The 20,627-nt window shown below is 53.3% G+C and overlaps 3 long non-coding RNA genes across 8 annotated transcripts in view; 1 reads left to right on the plus strand and 2 right to left on the minus strand.

Annotated features, from left to right (window-relative positions):
* Window positions 1-4,790, minus strand: part of LOC310885283 — a 33,487-nt gene extending 28,697 nt beyond the window's left edge. For 2 of the 6 annotated variants that reach the window (XR_014574671.1, XR_014574672.1), the window contains exon 1: window positions 2,276-4,787. This is a non-coding gene — a long non-coding RNA (uncharacterized lncRNA). Of the gene's footprint in view, window positions 1-2,275 lie in introns of all 6 variants that reach the window. The other 4 variants (XR_014574670.1, XR_014574668.1, XR_014574669.1 and 1 more) reach the window with 4 other exon arrangements.
* LOC310885284 overlaps window positions 1-20,627 on the minus strand; it is a 75,550-nt gene that overhangs the window by 51,128 nt on the left and 3,795 nt on the right. The gene's annotated exons all lie outside the window — the stretch shown is intronic.
* Window positions 6,825-13,779, plus strand: LOC310885287. Its single transcript, XR_014574680.1, has 2 exons — window positions 6,825-7,519; window positions 8,098-13,779. It is a non-coding gene; the product is annotated as an uncharacterized lncRNA (long non-coding RNA).

Genomic DNA, 20,627 nt, shown 5'->3' on the forward strand with positions numbered 1-20,627 from the left:
ACCACCAAGACATTCTGCAGCAGCCTTCCCAGCTCCAGACACTCGCAGGAAGCCAAGCAGAGGGAAAACTCCAAACTGCGTGTGATCACAGTCATTCTGTTTGCCTTTCTCCATAGCAGATCTGATGATTTAAATTAGGTCTTGATTCTTGTTTAAATTATAGTTTACTGTTCTGCGCCCCGCTCAGAAGTGAATTACCTTAAGCAGCAGTATTAATAACACGGTTATAATTAAGCTTCATTACTGTAGGCAGTTTGCTGAAACAAATTGCTTCTTCATTATTATTATGGCACCTTTGGTAAAAAGACATTTCCCCAGAATGCGACCTTGATGCTTTATATAGCAAAAGCTGAGAGATGATAGAGATGTAAGGATGAATTAGCATCTTTTACCTTCTATATCAAGCTCATTAAAAGGAAAGCAACTCAAGTCAAAACCAAGCAGCCTTGATGGAAATTTTAATCCGAGTGAAATGGATAATGAATAGGTTTGAACTTTTCCTGACATTTTTATGGTGGTGCTTTATTTATATTATGCTTCTGCTAAAACATAAATAAATAGCACGGGGGCAGGACTGCGGATGGACAAGGAGACAGGCTGGCTCTCCTGGGTCAGCCCCAGGGCTGCCACAGAGCCAGCTGAGCTGCTCCCCGCACCACCAGCTCCATGTGCTCGCATGCAGCCAGGTGGAAGCCCACTTTAAAGCACACCACACATCTCAGGACAGGGATAACTTTGTGTCATCCCCTTCCAGCCCCACGTACCTCATCTGACATCACCAAAGCGCTCAGTCCTGTCCTCTTAGCAGATGTTTCCCCAGGTCCCCCAGACTTCCTATAGGGACCGCTTCCTCCAGCAACTGCTGTCACCCTAAGTTTAATTTCCCGTTTCATTTCGTGCAGTTGTAACAGCACTGTACACAACTCTATCCCCTTCAGCAGCAGATCCTGACACTTATTAATGAAGCCTTGTCATGCCTGCAGGAAGCAGTGCCATTAGTATCGAGCAGCTCTGGCTACCACAGCACACACGGGGCTGTTCAGGCTACCACAAGCACTCCCTGGCTGTGTGTCCAACCTAAACCACGCAGTGTGCCTCTCTGAAGTGCTCAGGTCCAGAACTTCATCCAGTGCCTAGGCCTGCCCAAATCCACAGGGTCTAAGGCTGCTCAGCACCCTTAAACATGGGCTCTGCTTTGACTCAGCTTCACTATCCCCAACTCAGGTCCAGCAGCAGTAGGCATGAACTGAATTCTGACACCTTTCTGCTCCTCCCATGGTACCAATTTTGATTGTCATCATACAAAGCCTTTCCCACAAATGCTTCTTCCAGGTGAAGCCTGCTTTGAAAAATACTCCTCTGACTCTATATACGACTTGCTTAGACCAGCTACAGGAGGGGACTGAATATTCTGAGAGCAAACACCCGACCCTTGGGAAGAGAACAGCAGGCTCTGCAGTGGGTGTGCAGCTCCCGCACCCTGCAGCCAACCTCACCCCCAGGTACCCCGAGATACCCTGCTGCACTGCAGCACACCTCGCACCTTACTTTCCCTACAGCTATTAAAATGGAGACATTAATTTCTGCATTGTAAGTGCTCAACAACTGAAACAAGCCATTATAGATGGGATGGAAATAGATACTTAGAGTCTAGAAAGATAAAGGTAGAGCAGTTTTGGAAATTATGAGATTAAAAGACTATAGAGAGGAAAACAACCTGTTTAAGCATGACATCAGAGGTATCATTACAGGTTAGAGAAGGGGGCACCACCTGAGCAGAAATACTTGTGGAGTGAATTCAAAGCTAGATGATTTGCTCAGCTGAGCCAAAGCAACAGAACCACAAGGAAGCAATCTGAACTGAAAGAAGTGTTTTCTCTTTTTTCTTGCCCCCAAAAGAAGTCCTGAGCCCCACCTCCTCCCCTGGCACAGGACATCCCTGGGAGGTCACTGAGCAGATTTGGAGAAAACCCTCCCAGAAAGAGCAGCACAACTGCAGCCACTCTCCTCTGCCAGAGCTCAGTGGGGGAACTGCTCTTGGCCTCTGCCTTCGTGCCAGCCAGGACACCTGGTGGCCCACTGCCAGCAGCAGCAAACAATTAGCCCTTAATTATCACCATTACCACTTTCACCTATGCCGACTCCAAGCCCTTCGGCCATTTAGCAGAGCTGCAGCCTCTCTCCCCCGGACCAGAGAGCAGGGAAATATTTAAGCCATCACTACAAGCCCCGCAGGCTAAAGCTCTGCCCTGCGGCACAGCAGCCAGTCACCTACCTCCAGCAGGACACAGGGACACCTGGGGACAGTGCCCTTGCAGGGGCCTGCAGCATTTCCACAACCAACAGAAGCAGCACTAGGAGAACAAGTTGCGGTGACCGTTGCACACACCATCAGGCTGAAAAGAAAAGATGCCACACTTACCCGGTGGTAGCCTCCTGGCTTCAGAACAGGCCTTGGGGCCTTCCTGGCCTTGTCTCTGCTGGCGAGGGCTGAAAAAGCAGAAGGAAAGTGCCTTCTGCACCCCTCTGCCCACCTTCAGTACCTCTTTGAGCCCTGAAAGGAGCTCTTGATCCTCTCAGCTCTCCTGCCAAAAGCAAGCTGCTCTGGGCAGCACCAACTTAAAGGCTCCCCGTGATGCGCTGCAGCTGCCCGTCCCCACCAGGCGCTCTGCTCCAACCCCTCACTGAGCAGGGAGCTGGTTCCCTCCTGGGGGACGCACGTGGGGTATTGTCTCCGCCCTGTGCACTGTAGCTCTTGCATTCTGCATACAAAAAGTCATTGAGAATAAAAGCTATGGCTTCCCCAAACTCAGCAGATTCCTCTGAAAAACCTTCCATCCCACCACCCTTTCTACACCTGCCCTTGTGTTGCAGGTCTGTGCCAGCTGTGGCTCCTGGCTGCCACCCTGTGCCACCAGCCTGGCTGCAGGGATGCTCCCGCAGCGCTGGAGACATGCCAGACGTGCAGGGAACCCACCCCGTCAAACTCAGCAAAGCCCAGAGTCAAACTTTAACGACCCTTCAACTGTTGTCATTTGCCTTCCGTGTAGCTCCTAGCAGCCCTCAGTGAGTGACTGTTAGCATGCAATTAAACTAGCTTCTCGAAAGGTTACCGATAAAAATATTTCTCCCCATTGTTAAACTGGGCGTTTATTGGGTCTCCCTGTGACCTTTAGCATGACAGAATTTAACACTTTCTCTGCAGGGGTATTGGAGCTTACTTAAAAGCATGCACACGGAGATGCCAGGTGCCACGGGAGGAGCTGGTGCACGCAGGCACTGGGCAGCCTCCTCACGGAGCAGGAGCCCAGGCACCAGCACGCCCGGGGAGAGGCACCCCCAGCACCCCCAGTTCAGTGCTGTACTGCAAACGCTTCAGGAGACGTTAGGATTCCCCACCGAGCTGCTTATTGAGCACGCACGGAGGTGGGATTCCCCCCAGGCCCTGCGGCGAGGGCACCAGCTGCCTGCTCCTGGAGACGTGGCTGCGTGCGGCCCGCTGGTGCCAGCGCCAAGTGCTCAGGAATGAATTCCTGTTTTAATGATTTCCTGGGACATTCGGTCCCTGTGAGTTGACAAAACGCTATTACATCAGAATTTCCCTTTCTGTATTCACATGAAAAGTCTCTCCCCTTCTACGCACATGTGTGCCTCTCTATGTGTATATATACACACTCATTAAACAAATGCTAGCTATCAATTTCACTGAGTGCTTATTCTGATAATAGCTATATTTATCATTTAGCATCTCTGGATGCAGTTCAAGTCTAAAATGTATTATGGGTATTATGATATTTAATAACTGTGTTTTATTTTTAAATGCAATAAAAAATACAGATAAGGAGATTTTTTTTAAAGCCACCTCCTGGGTTCTAAATCCATCTCTGTCACTGACATGCTGAGTGACCTTGGATAGGTCGCTCAGTCTGTCTGTGCCTGAGCCTCCTTGTGTGTAGGATGGGGATAATCATACGATCTGCTGCCCAGGGGGGTTGTGTAGACTCATTCTTAATTAATGTTTCTGGAGTGATTCCGTATCCCTAGGCAGAAGGGGAGAGCTCTCGCTGCTGCTTCACCAGGAGGTGCCTGCAGCCCGCGGGTGACGCCGCGAGCCCAGGGTGTGTGCAGAGGGTGAGTGTGTGCTCCCATGTTTATGAATAATCGACAGCTCATCAAGTGCTCATTAGAAACACAGAAATCCTAATGACAAGAGTGTGCCCAGGGCTGGGAGGGGGTGAGCCCCTGGCTGGGAGCAGTGCAGGGACCTCAGCCCCGGCAGGGGACAGGGGCCACGGGGACCTGAATGGGTCCGGGCTCAGCCCTGGGGGATCATTTCCATGGGCTGTGGCTAGGAGCAGGTCCCGGGGGCCACCAGATGCCCCCCACCTGGTTGGAGCAGACCGGGGCTGTCTGTCCTTATTTTGGGGCAGCCCTAAGTGTGGCAGAGCCGCAGCTGAGGGGTGAGGGACGGATCCCCTGAGCTGCACTGGGACAGGGCCCAGCTAGTGATGGGGCTAGGATGGGGACAGGGGCACGCCATGCATCCCCCTGTGCTTGCCCAGCCCTTGCTTGTTCCTCCTGAACATGCCCACGTGTGATTCAGCTGCATTGCCAGCCCCAAGCCTGGAGTGTGGAACCTGCTCCCTCGTGACTTCCCCAACTGCCATCACTGTGCTGTATGTACATAAGCCCCAGGTATTTTTTCCAGCCAAGTAACAGCAGAAGCATTACCTGCTGTGGCATCCTTTTGTCTTCCGCGCTTGTCACCATGCTGTACAGGTTGGCAAGTCAAGAGCAAGCTCCAGCTGATGCTCTCAGGGCATGATGGTGCTGCAGATGTCAGCCACTGTTGAGCCTCCCTGCCCATGTGTGGAGGGGTCTGGCCCTGTAAATCAGCGTGATGAGCAGGAGCCCGTGTCCCTGCTCAGGCTGGGGAGACAGCCTCTGTGTGGCCAGGCAGCAGCCTCTCTAAATCACTCCCTGTGCTGCCAAGAGCCCTCCAGCCTGCCCCCTAAGTGGAGTGTTTTATGGTGGCACAGCAGCTGGGTGAGAGGAGTGGAGGCTGGGAGGAAGGATCAGGGCTGAGGCAATAAACAACGGCCTCCAGCTACCAGCCAGCACCCAGGAAGCGGTGGCCATGGCATCCATCATCCCTGCGGGGCCCGTGGTCCCAAGGACAGAGGTGCAGAGGCTAATGTCGCTGTAGCAGCTGCGAGTTTCCACCATAATTTCCCATAAAAAGAGGGGCAGCGGGCTGCGGAGGCAGGAGGCAGGGAGCTGGCCCTGCCGCTCACCAGGCAGCAGGAGCCTGGCTCTGTGGATCAGGCCCAGGAGGTGGCTCACAGGGGCAAGGAGCAGCCGGTTTGCCGTGTACCGAGCAATCCAGGGCAAGGAGGGCAGGAGGGCAGCGGCAGTGTGCTGTCCCCCCTGCTGTCCCTACCCCAGCAGTGTGCTGTCCCCCCTGCTGCCCCCACCCCGGGGAGACGACAGGAGCCAGCCCAGAGGCTGTGAGCGGAGTCAGCCCTCACCACACCGGTTGTTTATCAAAAAAAATCTTTTGAGCTTTTGCAGCAGTTTACCTCCCTCAAGGATGAGACAAATGTGCACCTCCTCTACCCCTCTGAGGCAGGAGATGTCATTCCTTGGCCTCGGAGAGAGCCTCACCTGCAGAGTGTGGCCCCCAGGCCCCAGCGCAGCCCCCAGCCCTCGCGCCCAGCCTCCGAGGACTCGCTGGATTCACTGCCCCGTGCCGGGCATCTGGCTGAAGTCAACGTGGTGAGAGATGGCAGGAGGAAGAGACAATGAGACAGCAAGGACCGGAGCGATCTTTGCTCCCCAGCTGCCAGCCTCATCTCAGCGAGCGCTGCTGAATAGCGGCGAGGCTTTGTCCTCCTTATCGGCGCCAGCAGCCGCCATGCCATGGTAACCGCAACCCGGAGCGGGCTGCGGCGGGGGCTCCCCGGCCTCGGGGGGAGCTGCACCGCCCTGCCCTGCCCTGCCTGCTGCCACGAGATAAGGTCACCTTGTGCTCCGGTTCCCGTCCCAGTCGCCAACCTTGGTGGCATCTCGCTGGGAGGAGAGGCGTCCCGCGGAGGAGCGGGGTGCCGGGGGAGCGGGATGCTCGTGGCCATGCAGATGCAAGGTGCTGGGTCCTGTTGTGGCCCCGCTGCGTTGCTGGCTCGATGGCACTGTGCACAGCCTGCCACAGCACTGCCCTGCCCGTGCTCCCTGCCTGTGGGGCAAGCCGGGGCTGCCCGGTGGGCAACCTCCCTGGTCACACTGGATGGCTCCTTCCCCATCTCAGACACGCTGCAGGGGAAGAAAACTGTCACCTCCCTCCCTGCTCCCCTGTCCATGCCGTGTGTGTAAACTTCGGTTGTGGTGTCCTATAGGCTTTAGTAAAAAGCACAAGAACCACTGTCAGGAGGAAAGGCAGCGCTTACGCGTTGGTCACTGTTATTATTTTATTATTAATAATCATCCACTTCCTTCAAAAGGTGTCAGGCTTACTGCTCCCGTTCACTGCCCTTGGTCTGCACGGTCCAGTGGCCTTACACCCTTTCACCACATAGTGGACAAACAATTTGCATAACTTAATTAAATTTACAGTAATCTTCACTGAAGTCAGCCTGTAAAGGATGCTGTGTACATGGTCTTAAAGCAAATCACTGCTAGTGATGAAAGAGCCTATTTCAGTTAAGCAAATTATGAGGAGGCGGGCGATGTCCTCAGTATAATAATTCCATGTGAATTATTTATATGGAATCTGCAATTACATTGAGCAAAACAGTGTTGTGTGCATAAAGCACACTTAATTATCCAACCACCTGTTATGAATTCAGGCACAGCCAATGGCAGCATCTCCTGTAAATTACCCGCCGCTGGAGCAGCAGGTTAGCGGCGTCCTGGGGAAGGAGAGGAGGAGGAGGGAACAGGGAAGAGCCCAGGCACAGCTTCCAGCGCCAACAACGTGCAGAGCGTGGCTGGAAGGAGGGTGGTGCATTCCCCAGGCACCCCCGAGCCCAGGCAAAATGCATGCTGGGGGCAGGAGGGCGAACCAACAGGGATTTTTCTATTGGTGCAAGAAACTCAACTTCAGATAGACTTAAAAAGTTTAATTTCACCCTGAGAAAGGTCCTGCTTAGTTTGTAATGCTTTTCAATCTACTCCCTACTAAATGGCTTAAATAGGATTTTTTTTTTTGAAACAAAAAGCCGAAGTGAAATACTGGAGGAAAAAAAAATTAACATTATCGCACTGTTTCTACCTGCTTTCACCAATCCCTGGAGAATTACACAGAGCAAACAAACTCACTGAAGCAGGGAACTAAGGCATCGGTCAACCCCATCACCAGAGCAAGCAAAACCCCTCCCATCCCACTGCCAGCTCAGCCCCGCACGCTCTGACCGAGGTTTCTCAGGGCCGATTCGCATTGTGCTTTCGGGGAACGGAGCCTGCTGAGCCCGTGCTTTTGGCCCATCAAGGAACAGACCAGTCCTGAATGCTTAGCAGGAAAGAAGTGAGTGTTTTCTTCTTTAAAGATTTACCATGTATAAATGTATGAGAATATTAAAGGCAACAATTAACTTTATTAGAAACTTTATATTCTCCAGCCTCATTAGAACTGCCAACAAGATCTATTATTAGTATTACTATGCAGATAATGTAATAAAAAGGGTATTTAAAGTGGACAGTTTTGCACTGAAATAAAATAGCTTTTCTTTCCCTTTCTTTCTGCCTTTCTCCCTTTTGCCCTAAGTTGCATTGCACTGCTCAGCAAACAGAAACCTCCCTGGTGCTGGACCCCGGAGGTTATGAGCCTCTCCCAGGTGGCTGGCACCTCAGGGGAAGGGAAAGCAAGAGGGAAGCTGTGTGCCTCCTAAAACAACAGGGACAAAATGAGGAACTGGCACATTTTTGCCAAAGACAACCGTGACAGCCTAAATATATTGTCCAGGGCCTACTGGACCTGGAATGCTGTAGATTAAGAAAGTATTCAGTGGTGCTTGCCTTTCTGAGGCAAACCTGTGAACTTTTGAGGGACAAAGACGCATTTCATCAGCCCATTTATTTAATTAAAAACCCTCTTTTCTGCAGGAAAAAGTATCAATGGAAAAATTCCTCCTCCCCCCCATGACTTCAGAGCCAGAGCAGGACTCTGCTTCGCCCTGCTGTGTTGGAGGGAAAGCTGTGCTATGGAGATTGCTTTGCATCATTAAATTGCAAAGAGGGAAGCTTGCTGCTCTTAATGATGTCTAATTTTTTCTGTTTTGTAAGACACGTACATTTCTCTACCATTACGTCTGCTCTTCTTGCAGGGCTTAGAATTTCAGTGTTGCCATCCCAAAGCTTCCTTTCACTGAATCCATTCAGAGCAACAGGTAGCTGCAGGAGAAAAGCCAGCCTTTAAAGAATAAAGAAAAAAAAGGTTTCCTTTTGTGACACAAATGTCAGGACTTCTTCTCCTCTCACCATGGCTTTGCTTTGAGTGATAATTTAAAAACTGAAGATAAAACTCAAAGCAGGAGTCAGCTGAGACTGCAGCTCCCCTCGGCTCTCTAGGGCACCGTCAAGGCCTGGGGGAGGTGAGGAGAAGGTGGCAGCTTCGCCTCTCTCAGTCCCAGCAAAACCCAGCCTGGAAGCACCTGGCCAGAGGCAGGGACACACGCAAGCAGCAGGGCTGCGTGGGGAGGGAGCGACCGCGCTGCACCCGCATGCTGCTCGTGAACAGCGATATTTCAGCTGGCGTCAGCCCCCCGGCACTGCCGCGTGGAGGGAGAGGTGTTTGGGGACCGGGGACGTGGACTCTATCATCATAAAAAAAGAACCTGTTTAATTTGTGGGTTTAAATTTTAAATAACTGTTGGAGTAGAGCTGCTCGCAGCTCTCAACGTAGCGCTCAGCCGTACTATTCACAGCCTGCTTCTGCGAGAGTCCCTGGTGGGGATTCAAATGCCATTTAAATGAGCTCATTTCTCCTTCCTTTCTTAATATTACTACAGTGCAGAGCAGGGGCAGGTTAGCTTTGCCTCAGGCCCAGCTGCCACCTGCCCCGTGATGCCCCGGGATGCATGTGGTACCGTTCACCTCCTGGGGACTGGGCCCTGGATGAGAGCCAGGATGGGTAACGTGGGGCACAGCAGCTCCGTGAGCAGCTCCGTGCCAGGCTTCAATGGCCTGAGCCCAAGCATTGAGAGGACACGAAGCAGACACTGGAAGAGAGGAGCCCTGACACTTCAAACAGAGAGGTTACTTTTACGAAGAGCTCCATGCAGATGTCCTGTGCTGGCATCCCATTTTCACCCTGTGGGATTGGGGACATCGCTGCCACGCAGCCCCCGAACGGGGCTCGTACGTGCGCAGGGTGGCCGCTGGCAACATCTGGCCCACAGCTGCTGAACTCATTTCCAGCAGGGTCACACAGCTCAGTGCTGGGTCTCCTTTTTAATACGATTTCAGCTCTGTAAGCCTCTCTGCCCTTCTGCTGGACGGGTGAGGTCAGAGCTCAGGCTGGCCGCGGTGGCTGCGCCCAGCGCAGCGGCTCCTCCGCGAGCTGCAGCGGCCCCAGCCCCTGCCGAACCGTGCCTGGGCGCTTTCCATCACGTTTATTACACCCTGCAGTCTAATTAACAGAGACGAGTCAAAGGACCCGAAAGCAATGATTGTAATAAATAATCGCTCAGCGACCACGGAGTTAATATTCCACCAGGGTCTCCTTCTGGCCTCCAGAAGAAATGGCAGAGACAGAATGGAAGAGAAATGAAACCTCGCAGCTTGACGTGCCGAGGGCTGCCTGGAAGAAAAGCAGCGCTGCTGCAAAGGCTTCCTGCCCTTCTCCGCTTCACCTCTCCTCCAAAAACTTCACAGCACTTGTAACAACTTTTCTTTGCAGGTTTTCACGTGGTGGCTAGAACTTGGGAACACTCAGGAAATCTTAAGAAGGCAGAAAAAACAGTATGTACAAATTCACATCTTCTGAATGAATTGTCACAGAGAGAATGAGGCCACCACATCTTGGACTACAGCAGCTCTTCTCCTCTCGTGCCAGCTGGTAGCTCCCAGCACAGCAGGATCCTGATCTTGCACCCATGGAAACCTCTGCAGTTGATAAGGAAAAGGAGCACACGGAGGTGTCGGGGTTGCTGCGCTGCTGAGAACAACTGGATCTTGAGGTCTTCATCCTGTCTCCTCCTCTTCCTCCCAGGGAGGGTCGCTGTGGATGCTCCGGGTGCTTCGTTATATGTCCTGTAACCCGCTGTACAACTGAGCTCCAGCTCGTCATGAGTGCCACGGTGCCCAGAGCACCTCCGAACCGGCGGCTGGCAGCGGGGTCCAGAGGCTGCCATCAGATGCTGAGCACAGCCCCATGCAATTATCTGCAGAGAGCTTGGCTTCGCTGATAATTTGTTAGCTCCACACATATCTCTACTAATTATAAATCTCAGCTGAGATTTGCATTTTTATGAAATGCTTGTGCTAGAAATCTTTGTAAAAAACCTGTACATATTAATTCAATCTAATCTTGGTCATTTCAGGTTCCATAAGAAAGCATTTTCATAAAGCTACAAAGCTAACATCTATAACTTTTCAGTTTCACCAGAGAGCATACCTCCATGTTACGTTGTACATTTATCTTTGAGGACGGCATTTATAATGAGCTCTAATGAAGTGAGAGCCCTCCACAGCCCCAGTCAGAAAGCCTGGGCCAACGCACGCCTCAGGGATGCTCTGCCACGGCTGTGCCTATTGAGCCTTGCAGAAGGGAAGCCAGGGGAGCTATTTATACTGCTGATGCTCAGGTTTTTAGGGGGTGAGATGGAGGCACGAACGCAGGCAGGTGCTCAGGTGCCCCCCAGCAGCTGCTCCTTCCTCAGGCAGGGCCCCTCCATCAGCTCTGGCACCGTTCCTGTCTTCTGCTTTTTCTTGTTTCTGTAACAGTGCCCTGGAGAAGATGAAGAAACACGTGGAACGAGGACGAGGCATCTCAGGCAAACCTGGAGAAAAAGCAACACAGACCTCAGCCTGCGCGAGGCCGTCTGGCACTTGAACTTGGACTTTTTCCACCAGGAACCTTTCTGGGCTCGGCCCCAGAGGAGCTTTCGGGTGCCGTCAGCAGCAGACAGAGTTACTTGATGGTGCAGGGCACAGCCTGGCCAGGCTGCTACACCTCGGACCCCAGAACAACCTTGTCGCCTGCTTTTCTGGCTGTTTCTGACAACGTGGGACAGTAACGAGGGAAGTCGCAGTGCCCACCACGGTGGCAGCGTGGCTGCAGGAGAAAGTCTTGGCCCCCGGCAGAAAAAAGATGGCTTCATCCCCGACAGCGCTCAGTTAGAGTCTTGGAAAATGACTTTCTTCCCTTTAGCAGCGACTCTTTTAAGTGGGCCTTTCCCAGATGAGGCTCAAAGCCAATAATTTCATCAGCAATTTGTATCTCATTTCAAATGCCTTTGTCTGGAGTCAGGGGAAAAAAAAGATTAACTTTTCCTCCCTGAAATATGGCTGCCGGATGCGAGGGAATAGAGAAGGCAAATAAGCAAAGCAAAGTTAAGCTTTCTGTATAGAGCTGAAGGCTTAACGGTGCAGATTACAACAGCAGGTGATGAGCAACTCTAGCCTCTGCTGTGTAGGCTGTGAAAAATCCTGTTAAAGTGCAAAGGCGTTTTAGCTACAGCTCCACATTTCAGAAATGATTGAGCTGAAATCTGAGGGACTGACAGCAGCCAGGGACCAAGCAGCATCTAGCTGAAGGCCAGGAGGAGTCCCGGGGGCTGAGCAGAGCAGGGACACACGAGGTGAGCGTGGGCTCGGAGCCTGTCCTCCTCCCTGGCACCAGGGGGGAGCTGCTCCTGCGCCCTGGACCTTTTCGATGGTGATTAATGAAGGGAAAATCTGGCAGGATGAAAGCACAATGGGAAACAAAGCAGCCTAAGTAATGACACCAGCGAGCAGCCCAAATGTAGGAGCAGAAGAGTGTCTTGGGGCAAGCTCAAGGAAAGGTCAAGAGCTTTATTTATTGCCTTAAATAATGTATTAAGTGCCCATCTTCAAAGACTCTGGCACAGAGCACAAAAACAAGAGCAGAGGCACCACAAAGGGGCAGGGAGGGCGCGAGGGGCGGCGGAGCAGCGCGGATGCTCGAGGCTTCATTTGGAGCTCTCCTTCGGATCCCGCTTCCTCAGCAGCTGCCCGACCTGCCAGTGACGGCAACAGATGCCAGAGAAGTTCCTGGCCATTAGCCGCTAATAAGAAATTAATTAGCTAATTAGCTAATATTTGATCTTTTGGACTGGGTTCTGTTGGTGTCTGTGGATCTGGGCTGCCCCACATGGGCACAGCTCTGGCTGAAGTCAACACCACACTGCCACTGACTCCTGGGGAGAGGAGAGGCTTCAGGCAGCCAGCGAGCACAACCCGACGCGGGGAGCATCATCCTGCTGAGCTGGTGCCGATGTTCCCTGCAGAGGTGAACCTCGCTTGTGCAAACCCCAGGTCCTCCCCTGCTGAGAGGGGCTGTCGACAGAGACCCGTGTCCATGTGCTCATCTCACCATCTCTCTCTCCTTCGTCTGTCTTGTCTCATCTCACTTCCTCCTCGCAGCAGCATGGCCGGATCCGGGGCTCCCAGCCCTCCTGCCTGCCCAGGGACATCCTAGTGCGGCAGCAGCCAGCCGGGGCAGGGGGAGCCGTGTTTGTTCTTCTCTGAGAAGGCATCGAGCCTCCCAAGAGGATAAGCAACACCTGCTGCTGCTTCACAAGGGTTCAAATTCCAAGTCTCCTGGTACAACATGAAAGGCAAAATGTTCCCAGGCTACACAGGATATCCCTGGAGGTTGTCCCAGTCTAGGCTTAAACCCACCGGTGCCTTTTGTGCAGGCACAAAGTGAGCGTTTACTCTTTCCTAAAGAAAAACATACTGGGGTGCCCCCGGGTTAGCTCTTGTGGGCTGGGTGTGCAGGGAAGCGCAGCAGGGCATCTGCCCCCCCGGCAGACAGACGTGCCCCTGGTTCTGTGTCGGGACAGCAGCAGCAGCGCCACCCGCACGGCTGCGGATGCTTGGGATGAGCCTCGGCAGAGCAGCCAAACTTTGCAGGCTTATCCAGAGCTAACTGCCAGTCCCTGAGAGGTTTGGCCTTCACTAGAAATTAGAGACAAGTTTCCAGCGCTTTCCTCCGCCATCTGCCCGGGCTTTAGTTGAAATGCAACATTTTACTCCGGCAATCAGTAGGTAATCTTGTCAGCATTACTTAGAGAAGCTGGGTCTGTCCTGCCCATCTGATGCACTGTGCAACAGAGGGAAAATCACGGGTTCCTCTTGAAAGGAGGGAAAAAATTGAGGTTGACTTTGGCACAGGAAAACAAGCAATCCAGAGATGACAATGTGCCACAGGAGCTTAAAATAAGCATCAACTAATTCAAACAAAAACAAATCTGCATTGAAAATAGACTCTTCCCCAGACCACATCCCCACTTTAAAGAGTCTTTGAATCCTCCCAGGCACATTTAGAACATACTCCCCCTTCACAGTCTCTCACTCGCTTTGTTTTGCTATTGCGTAGCCAGCAAATGAGGGCTGAAGTTTGCAATGATGTTTTCCTATTAGCCCTAATGCTAATAAATAGCCGTGCCCCCTGCTCCCCGTGCCAGCACCGTGCGCTCTGCCGGGGGGAGCTGGGAGGGGGGCACAGAAGCTGCCGGCTGGGCTGCCCCTGGCCCAGAGCCCCTCCTGCAGGCAGGTGGGCAGGAGAGCAGGGGAAGGGTGGATGGGCATAAAAAAGAAGTGTTTCTGCCTTTTTTTTCCTAACGTTATGAAAACCAGCTTAGCCTGACAAGGGGCACGGCCCGGGCTGTGAGGCTGAGCAGCCAGCAGTGCCCCGCACCCTCCTCTCCCACCTGCAAGCCTCAGAAACACGGCTTCCCCAGCACCACCTGGAAAGAAAAGAGAAATCAAACCACAAGGTCACCAGCAGGCATCAGCCGATGGGCTTGGAAATGGCCACGCTTCCGCTGTAAATGGGTGTATTTGGGCTTATGGTTGTTCGCTCCCTAAGGACTGCAGTTTACGAGCAAATCTCGCAGCTGGCCTGGCCTGGGGGGGGGAGCGGACGGGGCCATGGCTCAGCTCGGGGTGCGGGGAGTAGGGGGATGCTGCAGGCACCAGCACCAGCCCCAGCACGGCCGGACCCCCCTGCGGCTGCCGCACAGCCCGGCCGGCTCACTCCTCTCTGCTGTCCAGGCAGAGCAGCGGGCTCATTCTGCTAATTAAAAGAAAAGCAGGAGAAAGGGAGGAAAAGGATCACCAGGTGAGTCCCCAGGAGGCAGGCTGTCTCCCACACCTGCCAATCCCCTTCAGACGTCTCTCAGATCTCCTCCGCCGACACCACCTCCTCGCTCCCGCTCTCCTCTGCATGCCACGCAGGAGCCAGGATTGATAATTAATAAATCTTGCAGAAGGGAGTGGAAGAGGCTGTCGGATGTGCAAGCAGTGCAGGCACCGCCGGAATTGATTATGGTGGAGGCTGAATCGCTGCCTCTAATTAACGTATTGTTCTTTACGTGCTGCTCTGCTGCGGGCTGTGGATGGGGCTCACAGATCAGCCCTCGTAACCCGGGGTGCTCAGGTCCTGCCCTGCAGCCTCGCAGTGGGGACAGATGAGGGGGGTTCAGGGGGATGTGGTGGGGGCAGACGTGGGGGGTTCAGGGGGATGCGGTGGGGGCAGACGTGTGGGGTGCAGCCCGATGGGCAGTGCTTTCCCATGGAAGGGGAACGCAGAGGAAGCTTCGCCATCCTGGGCAAGCCACACAGGAGCTGAGCCCCTTCTGGGTGCATGGGGAACGTCACCATAACGCTTCCCACAAACCTCATCTTGGGCTGAAATGGCCTGGAACGGATGGCAGCAGCTTGTCGGGTTGGGAAGACAGCAGTGCGGGTGACAAACACCAGCACTGCTCAAGCCAGGACCTGCAGCAGCACAAAGACCGTGCAAGGGCACGGCAACTTCCCAAGCGTGCAAACTTGTACCAAAGCACTGCCAGAGCATCTGACAACAACCCTTTCTTCTGGCCACAGTTCCGAGCAGAAACCTGTGTCCTGCCCAGCCCCAAAGCTTTCTGCACGAGACTCGTGGAGGTGCAGGGGAACCTCCGAGGACACGGCGTGTCCGGCACCGTGGGTACAGGGCAGGCGCTGCCGAGCCCCCGCGTGCACAGCTGAGGGCTTCTCACTGATAGCTGCTGGTTTTGGGGCAGATTATGAATTGTTTGATATGGAATTTCAAATGATCACTTAAGTAGCTAATTAGTTCGTAACAACTTTGAGCAACCTGGGTGTAGTGTGTATTTAAGTGTTTAATGCCTTTTTTTCTCTCTCTTCCTTTCTAATTGGCATTTAATTAAAAGAATAAATAAAAAAGAAAAGCAGCTTTGCCTGGGCTGTTTGGGTTTAAATATTAAACAGTTTGCTTCTCCTTGAGGAGCGAATTGCTTCGGCTTGGGCTCCCGCAGCGGAGGCGAGGGGCGAGCAGCTCAGGCACCCCCGTCCCTCGGTGCTGAGTGCTCCTGGGGCGCCAGGCAGCTTGGCTCTGAGGCTGAACGCACCATTTCAGCTCAAATGCATTGTTTTCTTCAATACCATTTAAATGCCACCCAACTTTTAGACCGGCTCACGTCTCCCTTCTGCATTTAAAGTCATTTTCAGGTTGACCTGAAACGACGACCTCCCCTCACTTGCTTACATTTTGCACCACTCCCAAAATACGGCTTTCTGCACCGGCCCGGTGGAGGTCTGCCCCCCACCAGGGGAACATTAGGAGCCCCTGCACTGCCGCCGTGCAGCTTTTGCTGCGAACCAGCTGGAGACAGTGCCTCCCTCTCACCTTGCAGCCTCCTTCCTCAGCACATTTTCCAGCGGAGAGCGTGCCTTGGCAAGGCTCCCTTTGGCTTCCCCCTGTGAAAGCAGTCTCAGTGCCCCCGTGAAGCCCAAGAGGGGATGCTCTAGAAGGAAATGTCCATTAGTGAAGCACTCAATAACTTCTGCTCTCTGATTTATTGCAGTCACTAATGTCTGAAAATCATCTAGTGCTCTGGCTTCCTCTCTTGGCAAGAGGTGGCAGAGCTGGCTGGCCTGCCAGATTAAGTTATAACAGCTTCGGGAAGGCTCTGATGTCTCTGCCGCTGCTCAGACATCCAACACTAACTGAGGACGAGACAGTCCCGAGGAGCTTTTGAACAAAGCAGAGCTTTCAAAGCCGTTCTCTCTAGAGGTGCGATTATAAAGGGGAAGGTGGAGCATGATTCCCCCCCGCCACATCCCTGCCTCGGGGTCCAGGCTGGTGCCTGCAGGGTCTGAGCCTGTCGCCATCCCCAGCTTCGCCCTCACCGCAGGTAACCTCACATCCCCGTCCTCGGGTCAGCACCCCTGGGGAACATCGAAGCCTGAGAAGGGAAAAAAGTCCCTGCTGTGTCTGCTACAACAGATGAGCAAACGTCCACTCGGAAAAGTTGGTGTGCAAAGTGTAACCTTCCCCTCCCTCATTAGAATCCAGGTGGATCTGATGCGAAACTCACCAAAAGTGTATGCCTGTGAATACCAAGCATGTTAACAGGTTAAAGTAAATCCAAAGTAACATTTGAAAGCTGAAAGATGAAAGTAGATCACAGGCCAAAGATCAAACAATCTAGAACCACTTCTAAGCCTTTTAGTGCTGCAGATTATTAGCATTTGAAAGTGAAGAGCATTAGTGAAAGAAGAGGATGGGGGGAGCAGGAAGGAATTTCAGTTGTGCAGATAAAAAGTGAAGTAAGTGACAGTGGGAGAGGAAGAATGAGAATTATACGGCTTATTAGGCACTGCACAAAGGGGTGCACACACGCAAGTGCGTGCACATCTGGGAGGAACCAGCGGTTTGTTTTCAGCCCTCAGGTGAACATCTCAGGCTCTGTCCCTGCTGCACTGGGTGTGAAGAGGGCTAAAAACTCCCTCTGGCTGTGGTCTCAGAGCAGTCTGGGCAGCAGGATGGCTTTTCTCTTCGTGTCCCTCTCTTTGCAGGTGCCGGGCTGAGCCCGGCCCCGCAGCGGGTGCACAGCTCTGGCTTCCCCACGTGCAATGCACCGCCTCCATCTGCAGCTTCAGCAGTCTCAGAAGAGAGGCCAGGAGGTAATGGAGCATGGAAACCAAACTCTGCTTTGCAGCATGCAGCAGGACCTTCTGCACCATCGAGGGAGCTTTTGGAAGAAAAATATCCAAAAAGGAGCAGCAGAACTGAAGGCTAGGGCATTTGGTGTCACCAACATCTCAATCACTTGGAGCTGCCCGGTAGAGGAAGGCCTTTGAAAAAACATTTAACTGGAAAATTAAGTAATTTACTTTACTCCTATATTTATAATTAACTTGGTGGTGCTGTTTTACTGCCAGGGAAACCCACACATGGAGCAGACCCCCTTCCTAACAGTCACCTGCTCTGCGTAGGATCTCCGAGCCTTCCTGTACCCCTCCGAGGTCACGCACACCCTGCCTGTCTTCTCCTCTTTTCCCTTTTCCTCTCCTTCTCCTGGCCTAAAGGACTTCTGTTGCAACTACAGCTGTCACACCACAGAGATGTTAATCCCCTCGGGGGCTCCGTCGTGCAGTAAGAGGCCCGTAAGCTCTCATCCCCGTGGTGCAGCAGGAGCTGGTGCACCGGGCAGCAGCGCTGGGGTGCAGACAGGGAGGCACCACGTTCCAGGTGCAGGGCTTTATCCTGATCCTAACCCGCAGCAATGTCCAGCATCACCAGAAAAGCTTACGGCACTGGCAGTGAGAAAAGAAAACTCATTTTGTGCTCGCAGCCCGGCCAGCCGGCTCCAGAGCCAGTAAAGCAGGAGCTTTTATTTCATGGTCTCTTTACACAGCACAATTGCCTTTTAACCTCTTTCGGCTAAATGTGGTATGTCTCCGGAGTCTGAAAAGGCTCCAGTTAGTTCCTGATGGTTTAGCTCGCGTCACCCGGCGTACGTTCCTCTGAAACAGCCAGGCTGACATCTGGACGTGGCCACACACCAGCCTGCTGTGCCACCAGGGGCTGGGACACCGGCGGGCGCTCAGGAGCCGGGGCTGCAGCTGCTGGGGGGGGGGCGGGGGTCCGCATCCCCTGCCCCAACTCACAGCGGGGAACCCACAACGTCCTTGCTGCCCCTCTGCTGATTTCCATACAGCAGTAATTGGATGCAATTAGGCCCAGCCAAGTGCACGGGTATCCAGCTCACATCGCTCTTGACTGCGGGCTTTTTTCTCTGTTCCAGGGCTGCCAAAAACTCTCCCAATGCACGCGTTGTGGGATTCTGTTAATTGCTGTTTGCAAAAGCTTTCCGTGATATCGTCCTGTGTGTATTCTTTTCGTTACCTGGGCACCAGGATGAAAGCTGCCGCGGCAAATAAGACATGAGCTGCTCCCCAGGCAGAAAGCAGCCCTGCGGGGAGCGCTGGAGCTGCCCTCAGCAGGCAGTGGTGCTGAGCCGGCAGGAGGGGACCCGGCCGGCTGCAGGGGTCTCTGCTTGTCCTCTCCTCCCCCACTCTGCTGCCACCAGAGACCCTGGGCACCTTTGTTTATCTCAGGTGCTCCTCTGTGTGGCTGCAATCGCAAGTAGCAAATTATGAGAAAGGAGAGAGGGAGAGGGAGGCGACTGACTACCGTCCCTATTATATGCAGCCTTGGCTGTAATAAACAGTGAAGTTGACTATTCCCAGAGGGACTTGCTAATATAGGAGATTGATTCACTGCAGTGTAACCCCCCAAGGGCTTTACACACAACTCCGACTAAACTTCCTATAAAATCAATCCAGCCTTTTCACCACTTTTGACAGGGTGTTCTAATATTAATCTACTCTCCTTGTCAGTCAGCTCCACTAACAAAGGCTTTAATGATTTTAACCAGGCATAATAAATACTACACAGGTAGGTGGAGGATTCCTGGATCCCTCCACAAGAAAAAAAATCCCCTCCTTTCCACCGGTGAAGGACTCACATTGATTATGATAACAATAAATAATAGCAAAATAATGATGATGATGATGACGACAATGCAAACAGCTTCCAAGGCAAGGCTGGAGCTGGCTGACGACCACATCGCACACCTCGCCCACTCCAGGAGTGAGCACGCAGCGAGGACTCGCCCTGAATTAGGTGCCGTGGGTGCAGAGGCGCGGGGCGCTCGCGGTGCCGCTGCCCAGCGCTGTGAAAGACAGTGCCTGGCAGGCAAGTCAGCCTGATGAGCTCCGGCACCGCCATCCAGGCTGCACTTAGCCTCAGGCACCTGGAGGAAACGGAGGTTTGTTGTAAAAAATGTAAAGCACCTGGCCCCTGTGATTAAGCCCAGCACAGACTATTCCCTTTCTCCTGCATCATTTCCACATCTCTGCCTCTGACTCACCGCTAACTTGTCCTCCCTGACAGCTAGACAGACAAGAGCCCACCTCAGTTCGTTCACACTGCAATTAGGAAAGTCCTTAGCTTCCTAAATGTGTGTGGGGCAGGCTCTGAACACCCGACAGGATGGAAACGCAGCATGAAGTCCCTTTCCAGATCCACGGAGCCACTGAGTTAAGGAATCCGTACGAAAGCACAGTGAGAGACAGAGCAGGCATGGAGAAAGGGCTCACAGTGGCCAGGAGCCAGGCAGAGCACAGCCCCACACCTCAAGACCAGGCTCCAGGTCAGCAGCAGGGTTTTCTTACACCCCTCCAGTCAGCAAAAGCCCCAGGATGGAGCCCTGGGTGCATCTCCGCAGCCTGGCCTCCATGGTCTACTGCAAACCTCTGTGCAGATCCATGGGCACCTCCAATTTCCCCCCAGGCAAATTATTCTTCCCACCTGCTGTGGGAGGAGCCCCAGCACACCTCCTTGTTTTCATCCTAGGTGGGTCTTAAAGACAAATTAAAGACCACAGCAAGTTTTTTTTTAAGCAGAAATGAGCGTTTTATAGCAGGCGTGCTCTACCCTTGTGCAGCCTCCCTTTCCAGCCCCAGCCGGCAGTGCTGTGTTGAAGCAGGTGCCCTGAACACAGTTATGTTTAAACAAAAACGCTGTTTTGGGCATGGGCCAAGGCTGGGCTGCTTTCAGCCAGGTCACTAGTTATTTGTTTGCTTTGGAAGCAAGAGTTTGTGGAGAGAGGAGCTCTGCAAAGGCTCTGCCACGCGCAGCAGTGCCACGCTGCTCACTAGGCAAGGAGTTAATGGGCGTGCAACACACGTACAGCTCGTCAGCATGCTCATCGCTGCCCCTGCCACCTCTGATGGCAAGGTGGCTGCCATGGGTCTGAAGGAACTGGCTCATCCTCTCCTTCCTCAAGCCATTCCGGTTTGTGCCTTTGCTTCTGTTTCTTGGGGTGCCACCAGGCGGGCTGGGCTGCACAGCCACTGGGTGGCACACTCGTAGCTGGGGACACTGGGGACACTGGGAGCCTCCCTCGCTCAGCCCAGTGATCCATCCTGAACATGCACCAGCGTGGCTGACAGCAGCCTTTGGCTTCTAGCCCCAAGCCGTACTGCTCTTGTTGCGGCGTGGGACAGCTTTAGGGCAGATCTTCAGGCGGTGTATGCTGGAAAAGTGCCGCTGAGCTCCGCGGGGCTTTGCGGGGCTGAACGTGCACATC

Source organism: Anser anser, assembly GCF_964211835.1.
Source record: "Anser anser genome assembly, chromosome: 22".
Taxonomy (NCBI): domain Eukaryota; kingdom Metazoa; phylum Chordata; class Aves; order Anseriformes; family Anatidae; genus Anser; species Anser anser.